We start from the raw sequence: 21,117 nt of genomic DNA on the forward strand, positions 1-21,117 counted from the left end.
GGGCTCTCGGCAGGGCTAGGACACTGTTGTTCCCACAGTCTGCCATGTGCTTCAGTTTGGAGGAGTTTGTGGCAAAGGTGAAGAATGTTTCCAATGCTCCGTTGTCCGGTAGAGAGGCTGCCCGGAAGTTACTCCAGCTTCTGCAAGACTCCCGCAGTGTGTTAGACCTGGAACCCGGAATCTCTGTTTGACACGTTCCTGCACGGTTATCGGAGGAAGTTAAAGACGAGCTCATCGCCTTGACCATCCGGATTGATGGGCAGATACGGGAACGTAGGAAGGAGAGGTCCAATTCCATACCCCCTTGCATGCCCAAGGACTCCACTTCGCCTCCGAGGCATCCCGGAAGTCCCTGACGTCTACGTGTCCGAGAGAATCTGAGGCTACCCAAGTGTCTCCGAGCCGATGCAACTAGGCAGAGCTAGGTTGTCTCCTGATGAACGTTTACGCAGGCTTAACACGAAGAGTTGCCTGTATTGCGGGACTATTGGTGATTTCGTGTCTACCTGTCCACTAAAAGACTATGCTCACCGGTAGGAGCGAGTACTCTGGTGGGCATACGGAGAACTTTCCTTCTCCCCTTACTCGCACCCATATCCATACCATCCTGCTGTGGGGGAACCAGTCGAAATCTCTCCGGGTACTCATCAACTCTGGGTCCAATGAGAGTTTAATGGACACTAACCTTGTCAGAACTGGGCATCCCCACTCAGCCCCTCTCCATTCCCATAGACGATAGAGTGCTGGAATGCACTATTGGCAGGGTCACCCACAATACCACTCTCGTCAACCTGCGAGTGTCAGGGAACCACAGCGAGGCTATACAGTTCATGCTGATTAAGTCTCCTCAGGTTCCTGCGGTATTGGGATTCTGTTGGCTCCAGCTACACAATCCCCTCATCGACTGGACTGCTGGGGCTATCATTGACTGGAGCCCGTTCTGCCACGCCCATTGCCTGAAGTCGTGCAGCCTGCCCCGGGATGACTACCTGTCGGCTCGGAAGTATCCTCTGACTTCTCCGCCATTCCCGCGGAGTAGCAGAACCACCGGGAGGTTTTCAGTAAGGCCAGGGCCACTTTGTTTCCAACGCATTGACCCTATGACTGCGGGATCAATCTTATCCCGGGCACCACACCACCCCGGGGACGACTGTATACGCTGTCATGTCCAGAAACCAAGTCTATGGAGACTTACATCGAGGACTGTCTGGCTGCAGGGTGTATCCGTCCTTCTTCCTCCCCTGCCAGCGCAGTGTTCTTCTTTGTGGAGGAGAAACAAAATCCTGCGCCCGTGCATCGATGACCGGGGCCTCAATGACATCATTGAGGCTACCCGCTACCACTCATTGCCTCGGCCTTCAAGCCGCTACAGGGGGCCACCATTTTCTCCAAGTTGGACCTGTGGAACGCCTACCATCTGGTGCGGATACGGGAAGGGGACGAGTGGAAGACAGCCTTCAACATGGCCAGCGGACACAATGAATATCTGGTTATGCCATTTGGTCTGACCAATGCTTCAGCTGTGTTCCAGGCCCGGTTAACGATGTTCTCCGTGACATGTTGAACCGGTTCGTGTTCGTCTACCTCGACGACATCCTCCTCTTTTCCCGCTCAGCCCAAGAACATGCGCTCCACATCCGACAGGTCCTCCAGCGCCTCCTGGAGAACTAGCTTTTTGTGAAAGCTGAAAAGTGAAAATTCCATCGCTCCACCATCTTCCTTGGTTACAATATCGCTGCAGGTAATGTGCAGATGGATCCCGGAAAGGTGAGAGCGTTGGTGGATTGGTCCCAACCTACGTCCAGAGTGCAGCTGCAGCTCTTCCTGGGTTTTGCACATTTCTATCGCCGCCTTTATCCGGGGGTTACAGCACCCTGGCTTCTCCCCTTTCTGCACTCACCTCTTCCAAGTTTCCGTTCACGTGGTCCCCAGCTGCTGACTGAGCGTTCCTGGACCTCAAGCACTGATTCACCACAGCTCCCATATTAGTCCATCCCGACCCATCCCGTCAGTTCGTGGTGGAGGCCGACGCTTCGAATGTCGGAGTGGGAGCTGTCCTGTCCCAGCATTCTGCACTGGACCTTAAGCTGCATCCCCGCGCCTTCTTCTCCCATCGTCTTAATGCCACGGAGAGAATTACAATATGGGGAATCGTGAGCTTCTCGCGGTGAAGATGGTTTTGGAGGAGTGGAGGCACTGGTTGGGGGGGAACATCCTTTCATTGTGTGGATGGATCACAAGAACCTGGAATATCTCCGCACCACCAAGCGTCTCAATTCCAGGCAGGCTCGGTGGGCCCTGCTATTCACCCGGTTCAACTTCTCCCTCTCCTACCGCACAGGATCCAAGAATGTCAAGCTGGATGCGCTTTCACACCGCTATAGCCCCGCGGCTACACCCTTTGACCCCGAGACCATCCTTCCTTCCTCGTGTGTTGCAGTGGCACTCATCTGGAGTATTGAGAACCAGGTCCGTGAGGTGCAGCGTTCTCATCCGGTTATCAGGGGGCCCTAGTCCTGGAGTGGGCTCACTCCTCCAGGGTTGCCTGCCACCCGGGTTCCCGTCGGACCCTGTCCTTTGTGTGACAGAAGTACGAAAAACACGCTGGTAGGCTTGACGAAACAAGACGAACTGGCAACAAACAAACAGAGAACACAGGTATAAATGCACAGGGGATAATGGGGAAGATGGATGACACTTGGAGGGGGGTGGAGACAAGCACAAAGACAGGTGAAACAGATCAGGGTGTGACTTGAAGTCCCATCTAGGCCAGAAAAGGGAGACCTGGCCAAGAAGCCCAGCTATAAAACACTCCATATATACAGTACCAGGCAAAGTTTGGACACACCTACTCAGTCAAGGTTTTTCTTTATTTTACTATTTTCTACATTGTAAAATAATAGCAATCCAGGTGAAGCTGGTTGAGAGAATGCCAAGCGTGTCCAAAGCTGTCGTCAAGGCAAAGTGTGGCTACTTTGAAGAGTCTTTGTTTGTTTAACACTTTTTTGGTTACTACATGATTCCGTATGTGTTTTTTCATATTTTAGATGTCTTCACTATTGTTCTCCAATATAGAAAATTGTAAAAATAGAGAAAAACCATGGAGAGTAGGCGTGTCCAAACTTTTGACTGGTACTGTAATTCCACAGTACAGTGCAGACATAGCAAGAACATAAATAGATATATCACAAAATACCATCATCGTTAAACACTTGTGCCGTTTGTCTCACATTCGGTCATGAAATCAACATGTGTTGAAAGAATATGGAAATAAAACCCAACTTCCCACTACAAACTAAAAAGAGTGCAGGTACCTATGCACAGCTCATTTAAGGTTACAAAACTATTGGTCGGAAGCTTCTCTATAGACCCAGCATAGGAGAAGCAGTCAGGTGAAACTCACTGATACATAGATAGTAGGATAGGGTTAATGGATACAGTAGGCCGTGGGTAGGATGATGTGTTTGTATGTTGAACCTCTGTGCTATTGAATAACAGAGGGCAGACAGAAACTATCTTTGTCCTGAATGAATGAGGATATCTATTCTACAGCTGGTATGTACTCAATGTGGGGAAATGCATCACTCATCATAATTCCATTAGGGTTTTCTTTCTCACCGGTCTAATTTTTTATATGATTTCTGGTGTGGTTGGAACAACAAGATCACATGAGCATCAGAAGGCCACTCAGCCCACAATGCTAGCTTTATTTTTAGGCAGCCTAAATTCTGGCAGAAAATAAATGGTGGCGGACAGAAGTTCCAGTGACAGAGGGGTGATACAGAGGCTTAACAAAATATATTTAATAAATACTATAAAAAGAACTATCACGAAAAATAAATCAGATAACAGACATTGAAGCTGTCTTCTTTTTCTAAAAGAAGTCACTGTTTACAAGCCTCTGCCCTCTACACCAGATTCAGAACTGAATGATAGTAGCTAACCCTCCAGCCAGGTTCCTAACTTGATTATTATGCTGTTACTCTGAGAACAGACAATGCAATCTAATATGGACTAGTGGCTGTGATGGAAAGTCCCGTGACGTAATCACTATGGTAATGGGAGAGATCAGTAGGTCATGGGAGGGCCTCACTCACATGGCTTTATTTCTGTGAAGCATTCAGCTGTATCCCTCTGCTCACTACTTTCTTCATACACAAAGGAGAGAGAAGGCAAGAGCAGTTGTACCGCTGTAAATACTGTAAATAATGATAACTATTGGTGTTTTTATTGAATGGTGATCCATTTACCAAGTGCAGGAAATGTAACGATGTTCAATTTGCACATGCATTCAAAAACAATGTTTATTTATCAATTTGACATCTGCACCAACTCTTTCCCAGGCCTCTCTATACCACTTCGTCTTTCTCCCATCATGGTGTGACCAGTGGCCTTAAGTTGTCATTCTGCAGTGAGCATGTTTCTCTATGTGTGTACACATTACTGTAGTTGTTCTTCACTCATGTTGTTATTCATTATATACATGATTTTCATTTTTTTGTTGTTGCTGTTACTCTGTAGATCTAGTTCCTTACACCCAACTACCAGGCCTTCTTGTTGCTTTATGTCTATTTCAGGGCCTGGACATATATTATCTGGGTGGATACATTATTTCAATGTTCTTCTGAATAGAAAAATAAAGCAGGGACGCCACTGCGATCTAGAAACAATGTGTGACTTTCTGTGATACATTGCATTTGATCCATAGATAAAATCCCATGGGCTCGTTGTTTTTCTCTAAACAAGCCTTAGCTTTTGTTGGGTTCTGAGAATATGAAATATACTTTTTTATGTCACTGAGGGAGTGCTTAGGTTTAGAGGGTCTACACCAGAAGTTAATGGTTATCTATAGGAGGAAGGTATATTGTGGGGGCAATTAAGCTTGGAATGTACTGAGTGTAGGGAAAACGATCACATGTGGTAAGCATTGATAACGAGGGCATGAATTATTTTTTATTTTTTATTTCACCTTTATTGAACCAGGTAGGCTAGTTGAGAACAAGTTCTCATTTACAACTGCGACCTGATTAGTGATGAAGGGGGGTCGAGATCAGGTCAGGTTACGTTAAGTGAGAATTAAAAGCTTAAGGCCTGTATTACTTAGTTTCCTGCTTAAGCAATAAAGATACAATAAATAAATAAAGATGTTCAGATGTGTAGGAGGAGACTCAGCATAGAGAAAGGGTTAAATACCAGTGCTTATGTGAACAATGTCTTTGTCTAAATGCAGCTGTGACTATCTGGGAAGAATAAACTTTGGTTAGGCTTTCATAGCGTCAGTTTTTTTCTCTGAGAATTAGAACCTAACACTTTCCATCTTCTATGGAAATCCTAGCCCACAACAGTCTTACTCAACCCCTAAGCAGCACCTTCTGGTATAGAGGTGTATCTGTCTCTCATGCTCTGGTACAAATGACGTCCATATATTTCCATCACCTCAGCACTGTTGTTATCAGGTGGTCATTGCCTGAAATAGAAATGCTGTACCTTCTCTCACCCACACCTCCACCCCTCAGGTGCACTCTCTCTTCTCCTCCTGTTTACTCTCCCTCCTTTTCTCTCAGTGTTATAGGTCCATGTTGACAGTGTTGTGCAGCATCCGTTGCTAGACAGTTTTTATAAATCACCCCCTCATTGCATTCCTGCTGCACCTAAGAAAACGACAAACGTGAATGACATTATAGAGCGATGGAACATAAAGAGCAGACTGGGAAATTCCTTCGGTTCAACATTGGTTTCAGTTGGCCCCAGGCTAATGAAATGTCATACCTGACCGACGAAGACCTACAGATGCCTGTGTCAAACCATTACACAGTAAAAGGTAATTACATGTAAAAGCTCTTCCCTGAGTGCTGTTTCGTTGGCGTTTGTGGGGAAGCTTGTGTGTTTCTGTGATCCTGAAAGCTATACCGGCAGGGTTTTGGCCCCAGGCAGGTTCAACCATGCCTGGCAGGTTCCAGGTGAGAGGCCAGACCTGGTCATCCAGGTTGGGGGTTGGGTGTGGGGCTAACAAACCACAGTGTTATAGAAACATTCGATAGTGTTCACCGTGAAAGCTTATGGAGGATCCTTGGAGCCTACGCAATACCAACCAATATTGTCAACCTCATTGGGAAGTTCTATGAACACTTTGAATGTAGCGTCATCTTTGATAGTTCTTTTAGAGTCATTTCAAGTTAAGTCTGGTGTCAGACAAGACTTCATCCTCTCACCAATCCTTTTCTTGTTACAATCGACTGGGTAATGCGTCAAACAACATCTGACCATGCCCGAGGAATCCATCTGGAGGACCTCAACTTTGCTGATGATGTGGCCTCTAAATCATCCAAACATATCCACCACCAGGAGAAGTCAGACAGACTCAGCATCTCTGCTAAACAGACTGGTCTCCATATCAACATACAAAAGACACAAGCAATGTGCATTAATACACCACCAACACCTTCAATTACCATCAATGGAGAGAAGCTTGAGTATGTCGGCAACTTCACCTACCTTGGAAGCCTAATCAGCATCAACATCGGAGCCAAAAAATACATCAAGGCCCGACTAAACAAAGTCAGAGGAGCTTCCAGTCAACTCCGTCCCATATTATGGAGCTCAAAAGTATACAGCCTCAAAACTAAGATCAGGCTCTATAATAGTAATGTGAAGTCACTGCTTTTATATGTTTCTGAGTGCTGGAGGGTAGTCAAGAGTGAGATGGTTATTTCTGCAAGATCTCCAACATCTTCTGGCCAAACAAAATCTCCAACAGGAACCTGTATAGAAAGACGGACTGTTAGAACATTGTTCTGGAAATTAAAATACGTAGGTTACGCTGGCTTGGCCATGTGCTGAGGATGCTGCCAGAAAGGATCCCCAAAGTTGCCCTCAGATGGAAACCAACTGGAAATTGCAAGCAAGGCAAGCCAAAAACAACATGGCAACGGTCAGTGGTAGTTGAGATGGGTCTCTCATGGGACAGGGCGCAAACTGTGGCCTAAGATAAACTCTAGTGGCAGAAGATTGTTGCAACCTTATATCACACCTGAGACGAAGAGGACAAAGTAAGTAAATACATGTAAAAGCTAATGTAATTTGTAATTTCAGTAACATTATTTTGACCTACCATTTTTACTGCCAGGGTTCTATCTCTTAGCCTCGCAATTACATTTACATTTTACATTTAAGTCATTTAGCAGACGCTCTTATCCAGAGCGACTTACAAATTGGTGCATTCACCTTATGACATCCAGTGGAACAGCCACTTTACAATAGTGCATCTATATCTTTTAAGGGGGGGGGGGGGGGGTGAGAAGGATTACTTTATCCTATCCTAGGTAATTACCAGACTGATTGCCGCTTCCCCCCCGAAACAGAATGTTACTTCGCAGTCTTCCTTGGTTGTATGAGGTTAGTTACCTGCGCAATATACAGTATGCTAACAGCAGGGAAAACCAACAGGGAGAGAAGTATGTTATTTCAGGACAGTCTTGAGTATTCATTCTCAAGAAGTATAGTGGCCTAATCTAATCTTAGGTTCGTTTTTTGGGGTGTTTTTATATTTCCGAAGCAATAACAAAACACAAAAAACTGTATCTCCTGCTGAGTTTAGGTAATGTGAATTAAGGTGTAGTCTTAATGAGAAACCAGTTGCAGTTCCTACCGCTTTCACTGGATGTCAAAAGTCTTAAGAAATTAGTTGAGGGTTTTTCCTTTGTGTGATGAAGAAGTACGGCCATTTTGAATCAGGGTCACTTGAAGTGTCCTGTTAGACACTTGTTAGATAGAGGCGCATGACCAGAAAGCATGCTACAGATTGCTACAGATTGTTTTAATCCTGTATTGAACACAGATCATACCGTCTTAAACTTTATCGATTATTTACGTAAAAAAAATACCTAAAGTTGTATTACAAAAGTAGTTTGAAATGTTTTGGCAAAGTTTACAGGTAACTTTTGAGATATTATGTAGTCATGTTTCACGAGTTGGAACCGGTGTTTTTCTGGATCAAACGCGCCAAATAAATGTACATTTTGGATATACACTGCTCAAAAAAATAAAGGGAACACTTAAACAACACAATGTAACTCCAAGTCAATCACACTTCTGTGAAATCAAACTGTCCACTTAGGAAGCAACACCGATTGACAACAAATTTCACATGCTGTTGTGCAAATGGAATAGACAAAAGGTGGAATTTATAGGCAATTAGCAAGACACCCCCAATAAAGGAGTGGTTCTGCAGGTGGTGACCACAGACCACTTCTCAGTTCCTATGCTTCCTGGCTGATGTTTTGGTCACTTTTGAATGCTGGCGGTGCTTTCACTCTAGTGGTAGCATGAGACGGAGTCTACAACCCACACAAGTGGCTCAGGTAGTGCAGCTCATCCAGGATGGCACATCAATGCGAGCTGTGGCAAGAAGGTTTGCTGTGTCTGTCAGCGTAGTGTCCAGAGCATGGAGGCGCTACCAGGAGACAGGCCAGTACATCAGGAGACGTGGAGGAGGCCGTAGGAGGGCAACAACCCAGCAGCAGGACCGCTACCTCCGCCTTTGTGCAAGGAGGAGCACTGCCAGAGCCCTGCAAAATGACCTCCAGCAGGCCACAAATGTGCATGTGTCAGCATATGGTCTCACAAGGGGTCTGAGGATCTAATCTCGGTACCTAATGGCAGTCAGGCTACCTCTGGCGAGCACATGGAGGGCTGTGCGGCCCCACAAAGAAATGCCACCCCACACCATGACTGACCCACCGCCAAACCGGTCATGCTGGAGGATGTTGCAGGCAGCAGAACGCTCTCCACGGCGTCTCCAGACTCTGTCACGTCTGTCACATGTGCTCATGTGCTTAGTGTGAACCTGCTTTCATCTGTGAAGAGCACAGGGTGCCAGTGGCGAATTTGCCTATCTTGGTGTTCTCTGGCAAATGTCAAACGTCCTGCACGGTGTTGGGCTGTAAGCACAACCCCCACCTGTGGACGTCGGGCCCTCATACCACCCTCATGGAGTCTGTTTCTGACCGTTTGAGCAGACACATGCACATTTGTGGCCTGCTGGAGGTCATTTTGCAGGGCTCTGGCAGTGCTCCTCCTTGCACAAAGGCGGAGGTAGCGGTCCTGCTGCTGGGTTGTTGCTCTCCTACGGCCTCCTCCACGTCTCCTGATGTACTGGCCTGTCTCCTGGTAGCGCCTCCATGCTCTGAACACTACGCTGACAGACACAGCAAACCTTCTTGCCACAGCTCGCATTGATGTGCCATCCTGGATGAGCTGCACTACCTGAGCCACTTGTGTGGGTTGTAGACTCCGTCTCATGCTACCACTAGAGTGAAAGCACCGCCAGCATTCAAAAGTGACCAAAACATCAGCCAGGAAGCATAGGAACTGAGAAGTGGTCTGTGGTCACCACCTGCAGAACCACTCCTTTATTGGTGGTGTCTTGCTATTTGCCTATAATTTCCACCTTTTCTATTCCATTTGCACAACAGCATGTGAAATTTATTGTCAATCAGTGTTGCTTCCTAAGTGGACAGTTTGATTTCACAGAAGTGTGATTGACTTGGAGTTACATTGTGTTGTTTAAGTGTTCCCTTTATTTTTTTGAGCAGTGTATTTCGACGGAATTAATCGAACAAAAGGACCATTTGTGATGTTTATGGGACATATTGGAGTGCCAACAACAGAAGCTCGTCAAAGGTAAGGCATGAATTATATTTTTATTTCTGCGTTTTGTGTCGCGCCTGCAGGGTTGAAATATGCTTATCTCTCTTTGTTTACAATGGTGCTAACTCAGATAATAGCATGGGTTGCTTTCGCCGAAAAGCCTATTTGAATTCTGACATGTTGGCCGGATTCACAACCAGTGTAGCTTTAATTTGGTATCTTTCATGTGTGATTTAATGAAAGTTTGATTTTTATAGTATTTTATTTGAGTTTGGCGCGCTGCATTTTCTCTGGCTTTTGGCCAAGTGAGACAGTAGCACCCCGCCTGAACTCAGATTTTTGGATATAAATATGAACTTTACCGAACAAAACATACATGCATTGTGTAACATGAAGTCCTATGAGTGTCATCTGATGAAGATCATCAAAGGTTAGTGATTCATTTTAACACTATTTCTGCTTTTTGTTACTCCTCTCTGGCTGGAAATATGGCTGTGTTTTTCCGTGGCTATGTACTGAGCTAACATAATCGCATGGTGCGCTTTCGCCGTAAATCCTTTTTGAAATCAGACACTTTGGCTGGATTAACAAGAAGTTTATCTTTAAAATGGTGTATAATACTTGTATGTTTGAGGAATTTTAATTACGAGATTTCTGTTGTTTTGAATTTGGCGCCCTGCAATTTCACTGGCTGTTGGTTAGGTGGGACGCTACCGTCCCACATATCCCAGAGAAGTTAAGGTCCAGGGTAGAGCGTTGGGACAGAACAGGCGCCGCTCCAACATCCGATCTGTCAGCCTCCACCACGAACTGACGGTAAGGGAAGACCCCCATGAAATGGACAAAAATGTATGCTATCTTATTGGCATTGGGAGAACCATATACACAATCGCAAATACCACTCAAATGGAAGGCAGTTCATCAAAAACATATTGCAAGCGGAACATGGCAAATGCCAAGTGTCACACTCCAAAAATCCCAAAGGTGGCGAGTGCGCTCCACCGTAGATTTTCATATAGGGAAATGGTCACAAAGTCAGGTCACTAGGGTGAAATTTTTCAAATCTCGAAATGTTTTCAATATTTTTAAATCTTATAAAAGTGCGTTTTGGACAATTTTCAGATTATTATAAAAAAAAAAATGTTTTGTCAATTATACATATGTAGTAACCGTATGGACATTTGTCTTATTTTATTGAGTTTGTCCATAAGGCCTATGTTTTTTCCATTTGCCATATATAATCATAGGAAGTCGGCTTCCGAACCCAAAAGTCAGTGAACCATGTCCAAATGGCATAAGAAATGTCCAAATGGCATATATACTGACTAAATTATATATTCACTATGTTAAGCCCTGAATAAACCTAGAAGGTATATTTGTCATGTTTGATCATAGGAAGTCATAGGAAGTAAGAATTTATCATTGATGTTGATTCAGCATGTCCATTTCGTAATGGGAACAGGTGGGGCAACAGTACCGGGCGACAGGCAGGCTCAGGGTTAGGGTAAGGCAGAGGTCGATAATCCAGAGGGGGGCAAAGGTCGGCAGGCAGGGTCAGGGGCAGGCAGAGTGGTCAGGCAGGCGGGCTCGAAGTCAGGACAGGCAAGGGTCAAAATCCAGGAGGGCTAGAAAAGAGAGACTGGAAAAGGAAGGAGCTGAGACACAAAACGCTGGTTGACTTGAACACACAAGACGAACTGGCAACAGACACAGAGAACACAGGTATAAATACACAGGGGATAATGGGGAAGATGGGTGACACCTGGAGGGTGTGGAGACAATCACAAAGATAGGTGAAACAAATCAGGGTGTGACACTTTGTGACATCGTCTGATTTAAAAAGGGCTTTATAAATACATTTGGTTGATTGATTAATTTCTTATGGCTGAAGTCCCGGTAACGGGACCGATATGACAACAGCCAGTCGAAGTGCAGGGCGCCAAATTAAAAAAACAGAAATCTCATAATCTCATAAAATTCCTCAGACATTTATGTGTCTTATATCATTTTAAAGGTAATCGTGTTGTTAATCCCACCAAACTGTCAGATTTCAAATAGGCTTTTCAGCGAAAGCACTACTAACGATTATGTTAGGTCACCACAATAAGCATAGCCATTTTTTCCAGCTAAATATAGCTTCACAAAAACCAGAATAGAGATAAAATTATTCACTAACCTTCGATTATTTTCATCAGATGACACTCATAGGACTTCATGTTACACAATACATGCATGTTTTGTTTGATTAAATTCATATTTATATAAAAAAATCGGAGTTTACATTGAGGCGACTAGATTCACTAGTTGCAAAAACATCAAGTGACTTTGCATAGCCCATCGTTTCAACAGAAATACTCATCATAAATATAGATGATAATACAAGTTATACACATTGAATTATAGATATACCTCTCCTTAATGCAACCTCTGTGTCAGATTTCAAAAAAACTTTACGGAAAAAGAAATGCACGCTATAATCTGAGACGGCGCTCAAAAGTAGCATACCACAAATGCAAAGATGGCGTCACCATAAACACAAAAATACATGATAAATATTCCATTACCTTTGATGATCTACATCAGAAAGCACACCAGGAATCCCAGGTCCACAATAAATGTTTGTTTTGTTCGAAAAAATCCGTTATTTATGTCCAATTGTTAGGGCGTTTGGTTAACATGTCCAAACGCTAATTCTGGTCAGCTTTATATCGGACAAAAACGTCAAAATGTGATATTACCGGTCGAAGAAACATTTCAAACTAAGTACTGAATCAATCATTAGGATGTTTTTAACATATAGCTTCAATAAAGTTCCAACCGGAGTATTCGTTCTTGTCTGCAAGAGCAATGGAACGTAGGTGACTTCCATGAAAAAAAAGCATGATCAGAAAATGGCTGCTTGATGGACACCTGACTGATTCTGCTATCATTCTCTCCCACAACATCATAGAAGTCTCATTGTAATTTCTATTGATGGTTGACATCTAGTGGAACCCCTAGGCAGTGCAACATCATTCATAACTCAAGTGGATTTCTTAAGGGACTCTGGTGAATACATACAGGCTCAGATTTCTGACTTCCTGTTTTGATTTCAACTCAGGATTTTGCCTGCCAATATGAGTTCTGTTAATCTCACAGACATAATTCAAACAGTTTTAGAAACTTTAGAGTGTTTTATATCCAATACTAATAATAATATGCAAATATTAGGAACTATGACTGAGGAGCAGGCCGTTTGATATGGGCACCTTTCATCCAAGTTACTCAATACTGCCCCTTCAGCCATAAGAAGTTAACTTCTTGCCGCACGGATCCCTTTAGCGGGATCATTTTCGTAAACAACCGCTGAATTGCAGTGCGCCAAATTCAAAAAAAATACTAAAAATATTTATAATCATGAAATCACAAGTGAAATATACCAAAACACAGCATAGCTTGTTGTTAATCCACCTATCATGTCAGATTTTGAAAATATGCTTTACAGCGAAAGCAATCCAAGCGTTTGTGAGTTTATCAATCACTAGACAAAACAGTAAGAACAACTAGCCGCAAATTAGCTTGGTCACGAAAGTCAGAAAAGCAATAAAATTAATCGCTTACCTTTGATAATCTTCAGATGTTTGCACTCACGAGACTCCCAGTTACACAATAAATGTTATTTTTGTTCGATAAAGATTAGTTTTCTAACCAAAAACCGCCATTTGGTTTGCGCGTTATGTTCAGAAAACCACAGGCTCGTTCCGGTCCTGAAAGGCAGACAAAAAAGTATCCGTAATGTTCGTAGAAACATGTCAAACAATTTTTATAATCAATCCTCAGGTTGTTTTTAACATACATAATCGATAATATTTCAACCGGACGGTAAACTATTCAATACTACAGAGAAAGAAAATGTCGAGCTACATCTCTCGCGCGCAGGAACTAATCAAAGGACACCTGACGCGTTTTGAAAAATATCGCTAATTCTTCAAAATAAAAGCTTGAAACTATGTCTAAAGCCTGGTCACAGCCTGAGGAAGCCATTGGAAAAGGAATCTGGTTGATACCCCTTTAAATGGAGGAGGGGCAGGCAATGGAACAGGGATTTTTCAAAATAAAAGGCACTTCCGGGTTGGAATTCCTCAGGTTTTCGCCTGCAAAATCAGTTCTGTTATACTCACAGACAATATTTTGACAGTTTTGGAAACTTTAGAGTGTTTTCTATCCTAATCTTTCAATTATATGCATATTCTAGCATCTGGACCTGAGAAATAGTCCGTTTACCTTGGGAACGTTATTTTTCCAAACATAAAAATTCTGCCCCCTAGCTGAAAGAAGTTAACAAAACATGCACACAACAGAATGCATACCTTTGTTCTTGTGGTGAATGTGAATGAAAACAACTGTTTTGATAATGGTTTTCATACACATACCTTGTCGATAATGTAGAGACCTATGGGATATTCATTGAAGGGGTAAGGGAGGAGGATAGTACATGTGATCTGCATAACATACCAATACCAATTGACATACCTTTGTATGCCTCCTTGTTTGTATACCTGCAGATACAGACATAAAAGTGAGCATTTCAGTCATCTGCACCCAATACAGCTAGCCTTCAACATATTCTTATAGCCTACATATTCTTACCTCTTTGTTGATTGATATTCATTGAATTGTGTCCATTTTCTGTTTTACAAAGATTGACTCAAATATGAAAAGATAGATGGTATCATCATGAAACAATATCAATTTAGATTATACAAGGGACCAACCTTACCTTAAATTGAGAAGATCTTTACATTGTTCAGTTAGGTTAGGGTTAAGGTTGGGTTAAAAATCACATTTTGACTTTGTGGCTGTTTTAGCTAGTGACGACCCTATAGTTTTGAGAAAGAAACTTCCAGAGGGGCGGGAGTGAAAACTCCGTATTTGTATTCTGGCCTTTCTGGCCCCGCCCCCAGGATGACGTTTTCTGAAACCCTTTACATTCTGTACATTTTTAAGACAACATAAACCTAAGCAGGAGGCTGCGTAACGTTTTTAGTGAGTGAAAGAAACACATAGACAGAACATTAGGAGTTTTAGAAAACGGGAAAAGGCTTCTTGATGGTGGGACAAACACAAGTCACACAGAAACTCTGTTTAGTAATGATTAAGAGCTGTATGGAAGCGGAAAGGTGATAACTAGTCAGTTAGTTGCACAACTGAATGCATTCAACCGAAATGTGTCTTCCTCATTTAACCCAACCCATCTGAATTAAAATCTCTTTGGGCTAGGGGGCAGTATTTTGACGTCCGGATGAAAAGCATGCCCAAAGTAAACTGCCTGTTACTCAGGCCCAGAAGCTAGGATATGCATATAATTGGTAGATCTGGATAGAAAACACTCTAAAGTTTCTAAAACGGTTAAAATAATGTCTGTGAGTATAAAAGAACTGATATGGCAGGCAAAAACCCAGATGACAAACCATCCCCCCCAAAAAAAATCGACCTACCACTGTTTCCAATGGCTGTCATTTTTATTATGAGGCGAAATCCTCCAAGATTGCAGTTCCTAGGGATTCCACTAGATGTCAACAGTCTTTAGAAAGAGTTTCAGGATTGTTTTTGGAAAAATGAGCTGTAATTGGTAGTTTTTCTAGGTGGCTCCCATTTTGGCTGTAGTGTTTTCTTGCGTGTGTATGAGAGCGCGTTCTTTGTTGTTTATCTCCTTTAAAGACAATAATGATTCTCCATCTTACATTTTTTTCGTTTATTTACGTATTAGGGTACCTGAGGTTTGATTATAAACGTTGTTTGACTTGTTTGGATAAGTTTATTGGTAACGTTTGGGATTCATTTTGTATGCATTTTGAAGGAGGGAAACCGGTGGATTATTGAATGAAGTGCGCCAGCTAAACTGAGTGTTCATGGAAATAAAGAAGGACTTTATTGAACAAAAGGACCATTTGTGATGTTCCTGGGACCTTTTGGAGTGCCAACAGAAGAAGATCTTCAAAGGTAAGGCATTTATTATATCGCTATTTCTTTTGTGGCGCACCTGCCTGGTTGAAATATGTTTTTCATGCTTTTGTATGCGGGGTATTGTCCTCAGAAAATCGCATAGTGTGCTTTCGCCGTAAAGCCTTTTTGAAATCTGACACAGCGGCTGGTCTAACAAGAAGTTAAGCTTTATTTTGATTTATAACACTTGTATTTTCATGAATGGTAAATATTTATATTTCTGTAATTTGAATTTCGCGCCTTGCAATTTCACCGGATGTTGTCGAGGTGTTCCGCTAGCGGTACGATTAGCCATAACAGGCTCCTGACCTCTACATGCTATAACAATAACTTGTCCTTTCCTGCAGAAACAAGGTAACATGAATTAGGCATTTGATTGAAACTATAACTCCTAATCAACTACAAACACAATATGAGACCACAGTGCTTTAGGCAATGCAGATCTGATTGAATTGAACTCGTAGGTACACTACTTTGAGCGACACACCTACACAGTCAGACCATACAGCAGATGTTAATGCAGAGAACCACTCCTCCAATAGCAGATGGAATTGTGAAGAGCAATAACCTCCGTAGGATATGTTCAGCATGATCTGTGTTAAGACAGAAACAATTGTGGTTTTCAGGAAAGTTTCAAAAGTAAAACAAAAAGTGTTGTATTCCTTTGCTTTATAACAATATAGTAAACAATTGCGTCATAATATCCAAGTAATAACATTCTAACATTCCGTATTGATTGTTTGCAATAATTATGTCAAAATTCAACTTCAGAAATGTGCATTTTTATATCTGGCATTACAGAGTACAGTTTCTTCTCCACATGTTACAGTATAAACAGAACATTACTTCCATTACCTGTGAGGTTATTAGTGATGGTCATATTCCACTCCATTGTCCGTACACCACTTTGATCATCTGTTATTTGACAGCTGTAGCTCCCGGTGTCATTTAGCTGTACATTAAAGATAGTCAGCTTTGTAGGTGGATCAACACTCATCCTGTCAGAGGTGAATTTTCTTTCAGTTTTATTCAGTGTGTCACTATGAGAGAAAATGAGAACTGTGTCCTTCTTCCAGATGTATGATGCATTCGTCTCTGAGTTATTGCAAACCAAAGTAACAATTTCTCCCAAAGAAGTTGATTTATTTTTCTGATATCTTGTGTCACCTGCTGACTATTGGAAAACAACAAAAAAATTATCAGTATCACAGCTAACCAGGAACCACTCACAGGGGGGTGGGACATGAACATATGGTTAGTCTGAGGAGGATGGAGAACAGAGGAAGTAGTCATGTGAAAGAGAAGCACAGTTCCACCAAATCTCTATCAACATGTTAAATGTGCAACCAGAGGGAAGAAAATTCTAGATCACATGTACTCCACACACAGAGACGCATACAAAGCTCTCCCTCGCCCTTCATTTGGTAAATCCGACCACAACTCTATCCTCCTGATTCTTGCTTACAAGAAAAAATTAAAGCAGGAAGCACCAGTGACTCGGTCTATAAAAAAGTGGTCAGATGAAGCAGATGCTAAACTACAGGACTGTTTTGCTATCACAGACTGGAACATGTTCCGGGATTCTTCCGATGACATTGAGGAATACACCACATCAGTCACTGGCTTTTTCAATAAGTGCATCGAGGACGTCGTCCCTACAGTGACTGTACGTACATACCCCAACCAGAAGCCATGGATTACAGGCAACATTCGCACTGAGCTAAAGGGTAGAGCTGCCGCTTTCAAGGTGCGGGGCTCTAACCCGGAAGCTTACAAGAAATCCCGCTATGCCCTGCGATGAACCATCAAACAGGCAAAGCGACAATACAGGGCTAAAATTGAATCATACTACACCGGCTCCGACGCTCGTCGGATGTGGCAGGGCTTGCAAACGATTACAAACTACAAAGGGAAGCACAGTTGCGAGCTGCCCAGTGACACGAGGCTACCAGACGAGCCAAATCACTTCTATGCTCACTTCGAGGCAAGCAACACTGAGGCATGCATGAGAGCATCAGCTGTTCCGGACGACTGTGTGATCACGCTCTCCGTAGCCGACGTGAGTAAGACCTTTAAACAGGTCAACATACACAAGGCTGCGGGGCCAGACGGATTACCAGGACATGTGCACCGGGCATGTGCTGACCAACTAGCAAGTGTCTTCACTGACATTTTAAACATGTCCCTGATTTAGTCTGTAATATCAATATGTTTCAAGCAGACCACCATAGTTCCTGTGCCCAAGAACACAAAGGCCCCCTGCCTAAATGACTACAGACCCGTAGCACTTACGTCCGTAGCCATGAAGTGCTTTGAAAGGCTGGTAATGGCTCACATCAGCACCATTATCCCAGAAACCCTAGACCCACACCAATGTGCATACCGCCCAAACAGATCCACAGATGATGCAATCTTTATTGCACTCCACACTGCCCTTTCCCACCTGGACAAAAGGAACACCTATGTGAGAATGCTATTCATTGACTACAGCTCAGCGTTCAACACCATAGTACCCTCAAAGCTCTTCACTAAGCTAAAGAACCTGGGACTAAACACCTCCCTCTGCAACTGGATCCTGGACTTCCTGACGGGCCGCCCCCAGGTGGTGAGGGTAGGTAGCAACACATCTGCCACACTGATCCTCAACACTGGAGCTCCCCAGGGGTGCATGCTCAGTCCCCTCCTGTACTCCCTGTTCACCTACAACTGCATGGCCAGGCACGACTCCAACACCATCATAAGGTTTGCAGACGACACGACAGTGGTAGGCCTGATCACCGACAATGACGAGACAGCCTATAGGGAGGAGGTCAGAGACCTGGCAGGGTGGTGCCAGAATAACAACCTATCCCTCAACGTAACCAAGACTAAGGAGATGATTGTGGACTACAGGAAAAGGAGCACCGAGCACGCCCCCATTCTCATCGACGGGACTGTAGTGGAGCAGATTGAGAGCTTCAAGTTCCTTGGTGTCCACATCAACAACAAACTAGAATGCTCCAAACACACCAAGACAGTCGTGAAGAAGGCACGACAAAGCCTATTCCCCCTCAGGAAACTAAAAAGATTTGGCATGGGTCCTGAGATCCTCAAAAGGTTCTACAGCTGCAACATCGAGAGCATCCTGACCGGTTGCATCACTGCCTGGTACGGCAATTGCTCTGCCTCCGACCGCAAGGCACTACAGAGGGTAGTGCGTACGGCCCAGTACATCACTGGGGCTAAGCTGCCTGCCATCCAAGACCTCTACACCAGGCAGTGTCAGAGGAAGGCCCTAAAAATTGTCAAAGACCCCCGCCACCCCAGTCATAGACTGTTCTCTCTACTACCGCATGGCAAGCGGTACCGGAGAGCCAAGTCTAGGACAAAAAGGCTTCTCAACAGTTTTTACCCCCAAGCCATAAGACTCCTGAACAGGTAACCAAATGGTTACCCGGACTATATGCATTGTGTGCCCCGCTAACCCCTCTTTTACGCTGCTGCTACTCTCTGTTTATCTTATATGCATAGTCACTTTAACTATACATTCATGTTCATACTACCTCAATTGGCCTGACCAACCAGTGTTCCCACACGTTGGCTAACCGGGCTATCTGCATTGTGTCCCACCACCCGCCAACCCCTCTTTTTACACTACTGCTACTCTCTGTTCATCATATATGCATAGTCACTTTAACCATACCTACATGTACATACTACCTCAATAAGCCTCACTAACCTGTTTCTGTATAGAGCCTTGCTACTGTTATTTTCAAATGTCTTTTTACTGTTGTTTTATTTCTTTACTTTACACACACAGACACACACACACACACACACACACACATACATACCTTTTTTTTGCACTATTAGAGCCTGTAAGTAAGCATTTCACTGTTGTATTCGGCATACGTGACAAATAATCTTGATTTGGATTTTGTCAGAAACATCACAGCCATTGAACTCCGAGACATCACACATAACCACTCAGCATTTAATTACTGAGGGATTTACTGTGTGCTCAGAGTTGGATTTCAAGGTGAATTTCACTTTCAAAACATCCAAATTAATTTGATCCCCCAAAACTGTCACAAGCTAATAGCTTCTACCCCCAGACCATCAGACTGCTGAATAGCCACTAGGCGGCTTCTGCTCTGCCTGTCCCCTCCTGCCCACCACACTTCCTCCCCCTCCCCCATTGCTGCTCCCCCTATGGATATTCTCCACCCCCCTCCCATTTATTTGTTTTCTTTCCATTTGGGATGAAATGATCAACTGAAGAGTCTGCCTATATACTCATGTGATCTATTGGTAACCTTACGTTGTTTTGTTATTTTGTTAGTTTATGTGTGTACTTTAACACACAACTGTGGACAAGATCCAGGGTGAACCATGCATAAGAATGGGAAGCAAGGATTGTCAAACTGATACAGGATGTGCTTGTGTGGTCTTAGAGAAAGAGAGTGCGAGAAAGATTCTACTTGTTGCTCATGATCTGGTGCTTCTATCCCCAACCAATGAAGACCTACAGTAGCACCTAGATCTTCTGCACAGATTCTGTCAGACCTGGGCCCTGACAGTAAATCTAAGTTATACAAAAATAATGGTGTTCCAAAAAAGGTCCAATTGCCAGGAACACAAATACAAATTCTATCTAGACACTTGCCCGAGAGCAAACTATTCATACCTCAGCCTAAACATCAGCGCCACATGTAACTTTCACAAAGCTGTGAACGATCTGAGAGACAAGGCAAGAAGGGCCTTCTACGCCATCAAAAGGAACATAAAACACAAAGCCATCACCTACAGAGAGATGAACATGGAGAAGAGTCCCCTAAGCAAGCTGGTCCTGGGGCTCTGTTCACAAACAGAACCCACAGAGCCCCAGGACAGCAACACATATAGACCTAAACAAATCATGAGAAAACAAAAAGATAATTACTTGACACATTGGAAGGAATTAACAAAACACAGAGCAAACTAGAATGCTATTTGCCCCATAACAGAGAGTACACAGTGGCAGAATCCCTGACTACTGTGACTGACCCAAAATTAAGGAATGCTTCGACTATGTACAGACTGCGAGCATAGCCTTGCTATTGAGAGAGGCCGCCGTAGGCAGACCTGGCCCTCAAGAGAAGTCAGGCTATATGCACACTGTCCACAAAATGAGGTGGAAACAGCTGCACTTTCTAAACTCTTGCCAAATGCAAACATTTCTAAAAACCTGTTTTCGCTTTGTCATTATGTGGTAGTTTAAAGAAAACAAATGTTTAAATCAATTTTAAAATAAGACTGTAACGTAACAAAATGTGGAAAAAGTGAAGGGGTCTGAATACATTCTGACAGCACTGTATATATTGATCATTATTGTGTACTTTCGTCACCTTTCCAAAGATTTTTGTTGGTTTTGAAGATACCATGAACATTGAGCTGTCTGAAGAAATCTCTACAAGGCTGGATTCCCTTTGCTTCTCTAACCTGGTGAGATCTGCCCTCGTTGCT

The sequence above is a fragment of the Salvelinus alpinus genome, chromosome 20 (genome assembly GCF_045679555.1).
Source record: "Salvelinus alpinus chromosome 20, SLU_Salpinus.1, whole genome shotgun sequence".
Taxonomy (NCBI): Eukaryota; Metazoa; Chordata; class Actinopteri; order Salmoniformes; family Salmonidae; genus Salvelinus; species Salvelinus alpinus.